We start from the raw sequence: 7,319 nt of genomic DNA, 5'->3' as shown, positions 1-7,319 counted from the left end.
AGAGATTTCCAGACAACGAAGACGTCGTTGCCTCTGTAAGTGCTTATTTTGAGGAACTTCCGAAAACGCACTTTTCTGAAGGATTAAAAAAACTTGAAAAGCAATTGACCAAGTGTATAGAGCTCTAAGGAGATTATGTTGAAAAATTAAAAAAAATTTACCCAAAAAAAATTGTTTTTATACTTCATTCTAAGGACTTATTGAACTACCCTCGTACTATAGGCCTCCAGTCCATGCACCAAAACGGCCGGATCTCAGAATTGCTGGAATAAAGCGTTGACTAAACAAAAACGTTCCGCGGAAACATTGTCATTTTCACGACGAACTCAACCGAAGTGTTCGAAATTTGTAAGTTCGCGAGAAAAGTCGTTTCTTTTATTTCCAAAGTTGTCAAACACATGAACCGTAATGACCGTAACCCGGAATTACTGGGACACCAATCACAGAGCACCTTTGATAAGATGGCACTCTTTCGTCTTGCTGAAGGTGCTCTGTGATTAGTGTACCGGTCATTCCGGGTTACGGTCATTCCGATTCATGTGTTTGACAACTTTGGAAATGAATGGAACGCCTTTTGGTGCGAACTTAAAAATTTCGAACACTTCGGCTTAGTTTGGCTCAGTTCGGCACGAGAATGACACTGTTTCCGCGGATCGTTTCTGATTGGTTAACGCCTTATTTCGGCCAGTTCGAGATCCGACCGTTTTGGTACATGGACTAAGGGCCTAATACTAACTTAAATATAATTTAGTTTCTAAGTGTTTGTACTAGTGATTGGAGGACGAAGTTGGTAGTATTATTTGGTTCTTGTCAAACGAGAACCTCTGGAGTCCTTCCTGTCTAGGAAGAGTGGATTTCTTGTGAGGTCTTCCTCGTTTTTGACGTGTTGCCTCTTATATGACAAGATCTTCTGAAGTCTTTTTTGGCCTAGAAAGCATGATTTCTTTGTGAAATCTACCGGGTTTTTGAGAATCTGGTTCTTGCCCAACGAGAACCTCCTTTCCTCTCTAGGAAGGATGGTTTTCTTGTGAGGCCTTCCTTGTTTTTTACGTGGTGCCTCTTATACGCAAGGTCTTCTGAAGTCTTTTCTGGCCAAGAAAGAGTGATTTCTTTGTGAAATATGCCAGGTAACGACTGAACCAGCTGGTTGTAATAACCCGGCTGATATCCCCATCTTATTTCCGATAAGATATTGAAGAGAGTATTGACTGGTGCGGAGGTGTGCTGGTGGTACATCCTTTTCATGGATGTTTATCAGTCCTTTACCTTCATCAATATGATATATCTCGTTATTAAGAATTTTTCTTATTGTTTAAGGATCTTACTATGCCCCAGTGAACACACTTGGCTTAAAGTCATCCTTAAGACGTCTTTTTGTAGACGTCTTTGCGCTTTCACAAAAAGACGTCATGAGGTCGTAATAAAGATGTTCTAATCTAGTGCCATAAAGTATATCTTAAAGATGTCAGTACGGCTGAAGGATGTCTTTAAAAGGTCCTATTTCTGGCATTTCGTCGTCTTAAGGATGTCTTGAAATGATATCCAGCGGACAATGTCGTAAGAATGTCCCTAGGACATCTTTGAAGCGTCTTATATAAGATTATCATTATTCCAAATCAACCCAAATTCAAAGTATTTCTATATTTTTCTCTTACAAGACTTAAATGCCTAAATGCTCTGAAATATTACAAAAAACTGATTAAGACTTAATTCTTAAGATTTATTTTTAAGTTCAACTTAGAAATATTTCGGCTATGCGATTTCTCTAAGTTTTATTGTGAAAATGTGCACGAAACCAAAAACATCTTCTAGAGTAAGCCCGAAACTGTTCTTAAAGTGAAAAAACTGTTTTATCATAAATTTGTAAATTACACGGAGATATCATAAAGTCATCATAAAGATACCATGAAGACATCCTATGTGATTTCCGTTTAAATTTTAAGTTCAATGCGCATAGGAGTTCCGCTAGGTCACGTGTGAAATATGAAATAAGACAACCCTAAATCGGTGAAGTGGTCTTTTTTAGGATAATGATGAGTCCCTTACTAGGATTACCTGAAAAACTATAATATACAGGATACATTACGTTTTGAATTAGGGAATTCTGCTAAATTAAAAGAATCAAATTTCTTTAATGAAGTACTTTTGAGGACTGTCCTACCAATAAGAACGTCAGAGTATATGCTAAAGATTCTCAAGGCTCTGAGAAGCTCTGAGAAATTCTCCGCAGGCACTCATATATATTTAAAGGTCCAGGTATCTCGTTTAACCCGATTCATTAATCGTGGGTCGTTTTAGACCCAAGGCATTTTTCTTTTGTTTTATTACTCAAAATCCATGTACTCTGGAAATGTCTATTCCCATCCCATAAAAAACTTCAGGACTAGAGGACCCTCTGTAATCCAGTGACAGCCTGGCCTTCGCAGTAGGCAGATCAAGTGTGCGTTTGGGTCAGAAGCGACCCACGATTTCTTTAACGTCAGTGCAAACTCGTTTTGTGCATCAAGGTAAGTTTTTTAATTTTTCTGAAGTTTATGAGTATTTTCGAAAGATTTTTATTTTTTTGAGTCATATATTGATTTTTCATCTCTTATAGCATGGCGCAGCGTGCATTTGGAAAGCGAGGGTGAAGTTGATTTCGTACATGAAGAATCGGAAGATCCATCCTAAATGAACCCGAGAATAAGATAAATTTGAATGACAAACTCGAAAAAGGAAAGCGATGCTCACTTTGTGATCCGAAAAAAGATCGGAAAACGAACCAATGCTGCGTCAAGTGTAGGTTGGCCGTTTGCGACGAACACCGTTACACATGTTGCATAGACTGTTTGTAATGTTTATAATTATAAGAATATATCGTTCTTTGTTCTTTGTAAATATTTATAATTTTCTACAAAAATATAATTTGTATAATTCGAAGTATATCGAATTATTATTGGTTCGTGATTTTTTCCGTAAAATACGCTTCTTGAACTTTACTATGCGATATTGAAACATTCAAATATCTCAATTTTTTTTAAGTTATAAATTTTGTTGTAAATGTCTGTATGTTCGGGAGGAAGGTGTGTTTGTCATTAAAAATCAAATATTTGTTTAAATTTTTTGCAACCTTCATTACATTTCCTTAAAGAGGAAATATTCAAGAGTGTACAGGAATTTCATCAAATTTTTTTATTGATAATTGAGCGTTTTAATATGTCTTGGGTCTGAAACGACCCACTGCTAACTGAGAAAGTGCAAAAAAATCGATTAACTGATCGCGTTAAATGTTTTAAAGGCTTTAGAATGTCCTTTCCGAAATTGAAATAAAAATACGATAATAAATAACAAGCAGAGAGGCTGAAATTGAAATAAGAATTCGATCATAAATAACAAGCAGAAAGGCTATATCAATAGAGTAGCCGATACTCAAGGGTCCTTTGTTAAGCCTTTGGATTAAAGTTTAAAAAAAGATTTTTTTAATTTCATAGTTAACAGCCTAAAACATAATAATTCGGTATCTACGGGTTTCGATGATTTCAGATATCTAACTTTTTTTCCTAAATGTTTAAAAAAGCCAATAAAAGCCAACATTTTTGAATTCAACTAGGAAATTGTATATTCGTATATAAGTTATAATTATAAATAAGTATAATGCCCGCCCGGTACGTAAAAATACAAAAGGAACATTATTTTACCGTCGCATCACTCTTAAAAGGACCTTGAAAAGGACCCTATTCTCTCAGACTATCTCAGAGACTAAATCATTAAAATCGAACCTTAAAACAGTCTCAAACCGGCCAGGCTTTTTCCACTGAGAATACTCTGAGATTTCTATCGGCAGGGTGCGCGCGCACGTCAGCGAATTTCAGTTTGCGCATCTCATTCTAGTCACACTCGCAGCACAACGACGTTTCTCCAGTGTTGCTCGTTGGCCGTTGCTATCAGGCTGTACAGTCGCCATTACTGTTCTCGCCTTTACTGTTTTTGTCAAATGTCCACGTTTTGAGACCCCCTGAATACGAAAAACAGGTTTTTACGATTGTGGCTATCCGTCCGCGGATGGTTTTTTTTTTGTTAGCACGATAACTTTAGAAAGAATTGACTGATTGGATTTCTTTGGCCAGTTCTTTTACTATCTCAAAATGAACGTCAAGTTCGTTAGACAAACATTTTGGATACAAATTTAAAAAGTGAACGTATTTTGAAAATGTTTGAGACCACTTTTTCAAATTTCAATTATTTTCTGTACGGATATTCATATATCCTGATGTATGATATATTCTGTACAGAGACCTTCATAAAAATAGTTTTTTCTGACTCAGAGAGTCTGAAAACGTGGAGATTTGATGACAACCGACCATGTCAGATTTTACACAAAACCAATACAATTATCTTGTCATCCCCATTTAAAGTTCGATTAGGCACACCGTGATCCTTTATAACATTCTGAGGACGTCCGTAAGTTATCCTCAGGACATCCTTGATAACATCCTGAGGACAACCTACGGACGTACTCAGAATGTTATAACGGATCACGGTGTGCCTAAACGAACTTTAAATGGGGGTGACAAGATTATTGTATTGGTTTAATGTAAAATCTGACGTGGTCGATTTTTATCAAATCTCCACATTTTGAGACTCCTTGAGCCAGAAAAAACTATTTTTATGAAGGTTTCTGTCTGTTTGTCTGTCTGTAGTCTGTAATATTGTGTGTTTCGGCACACTTTTTCAGGACTTAAAAAGAGAGAACGAGTTCGTCAACCAGCCATTTTGTATAAAAACTCGATGACAAAATTCTGTTTACGGTGTCCATAGTTCTTTGAAACACGAACAATTTGTTCATATGACCTGTGACTGATGTGTGGATAATAACTTGAAGTGGTCTAAGCCTCACAATTCCAAGTCTCACATGCTTTTTTCCAGTGGTTACTTGTGAATTTGGGTCCGTTATTCGATAATATTGCCCGCGGATAACCAAAACGCCGAAAGACTTCGGATTCAAGAATTCGGAGTACATTTCGAGCTTTAGAGGTTCCCAACAGGAAAGCTTCGACCCAACGAGAATAAAGGTCCGTGACTACAAAGCGAAAAATGTTCCCTCCAGAAAATTATGGATAAGGTCCCATCAAATCCACTGCAACCATGTCCCATTATGCTCAGTGTTAACGTGGCCTCTGAGGGGTTTGATGAGTGGTTCTAAATGGTTTACATGAACTACACGCAGGTGACTTGTTCTCACATCATCTTGAACCTGAGTTATCATTTCTTGCCATTAGAAATGCTCTCGTATGGCCCTCAGCGTTTCCTGTACTCCAGGATGACCGACTAGTACAACATCATGATATTCAAACACCACTCGTTGTTGAAATCCTTTTGAAACATAAAGCAACCACTGATCTTCTGACAATCTGTGGTAACCATTATCGGACAATTTGTATTTCTGGAAGAATGATGTTCAGCTAGCGTCTGACGAGTTTTCATTTTAATGCCTATCCATTTTTTAACTAATTTCGTTATATAGAGATCTATATATAGGGTACTTTACCAGATTTAGCATCTAATACTTCAGGTTGTAATATTGGTTTGTCCTTTTCTAAGTCAAGTTTAGATTCACCAGGTGGATAATGTGAAAGAGCTCTTGTAAGTTCACTACTTCTAACTGTACGTAGCTCTAAACTATATCTGTACTTGTCTAAAAAACTAGATCGTGTTCCAAATTTCGTTTTTGCATCTTTGGTCTTCTCAAGCCAGTTCATGACACTAAAATTTGTTTTTATAATGAAGGTGTGTTCTTACACAAATGGCCGAAAATGCTTGATAGCCCAAAACAGGGCATGACATTTCTTTTTCATTAAAGGGTAGCTAGACTTCGTAATATTAAGTTTGGCGCTGGCGTAACTTAATACCCGGTTTGTACCTTCTGCAATAGGTTGATATATTACTGCTACTATCCCTGTGGAACTAATCTCAGTTTGTAGATAGAAGGGTAAATTAGGGTTTGGTCTAGCTAGACGTAAGTCAGCCTGAAAAAGAGTTCAGTTTCTTAAAGGCAGTATCTGCCTCTGAAGTCCAACGCCAACCAGTAGTTAAGAAATCAGTGAGTGGTGCTGATACTTCCGAAAAATTTGGAACGTATTCACGAATCTTATTACAAACACCCAAAACTTTTTGGAGTCCACGACGTACTTGAGATGGAGAAGCTTGAAGAATGGCCTGGCCATGTTCTTCTTGTGGTTAATTATGATATGAAGAAATCATATGACCAAGATATCGCAACTCTGTCTGACCAAATAAACATTTTTTTAAAGAACATGTGAATTTGTGAATATCTCACCGTTTGAGAACTAAATTTAAATGTAAGATGTTCCTGCCAATTCTTCGAGTAGAAAATGATATTATCTAAATAGATAATAGAAAACTTGTTGATATAACCTCTAAGAACTGTTTGGCACATAAAACCGGCCGAAACGTATCTCTTAAATTGGTAAGTAACATCATGAGGTACGACGAAAACTATATATTTTTTTTAATCATGATGTAGAGTGGAACTTGCCAATATCCTGAGTGCAAATCTAGAGTGGAGAAAATACTAGCACTTTCTAGTTCCTTTATAGAATCCTGTATTCGGGGAAGTGTGTGAGTTGCTTTCTCCATGATGGAATTTAGCGTACGGAATTCAAGACAGAATTTAAATTTTCTGTTCTTTTTCCTGGCGAGCACGATTGGTGAGCTATATTGTGACTGGCAAGGTTCAAACACTCCTTCGACAAGCATTTCTTGAACCTGTTCCAGGATGTTGGTTCTTTTCTACTTCGAACATAGATGTTGTCGTAAACGAAAACGTAGGTGTTTAATTGTTCGTATTTGATGTTGCGCAGAGTGTGTTTGAGTTAATTTACCCTGAGGAACCAGGGTGAATTTAAATCTTTGAACGAAAGCATTGAACTGATCCTTTAAGTAGGTGGGAAAATTACTCTCGATTTCGAGTTCCGGAATATTAGTATTCTGGGTCCAGGGTACCGAGTTTGACAAATAAAGTGTATACCTCTGGTCTTTTCACACATGGATTCTTCCCCCGGGAATGTCAATGAGGATCATCTGGTCGCAGATCCAAGATAATCCAAGAATTAAGGGTTCTCAAATTCCATTGCTAACTAGACACGGTAGAGTAATCATATGATTTCCTAAACTGACGGATATTGTTACTCTGCCTTGTGCCATCATGATTGATCCCGGAATGACCAAATCAACTTCTTGGATATAACTGGATGACTTACTCTTTTAATTTTGTTTACAAATCAACCATTAACTTTGATTGATAATTTTTATAAGAAAAT

Source organism: Belonocnema kinseyi, chromosome 7, assembly GCF_010883055.1.
Source record: "Belonocnema kinseyi isolate 2016_QV_RU_SX_M_011 chromosome 7, B_treatae_v1, whole genome shotgun sequence".
NCBI classification, from domain to species: Eukaryota; Metazoa; Arthropoda; class Insecta; order Hymenoptera; family Cynipidae; genus Belonocnema; species Belonocnema kinseyi.
The sequence above is the reverse complement of the archived record's forward strand: the minus strand, read 5'-3'. Positions refer to the sequence as shown.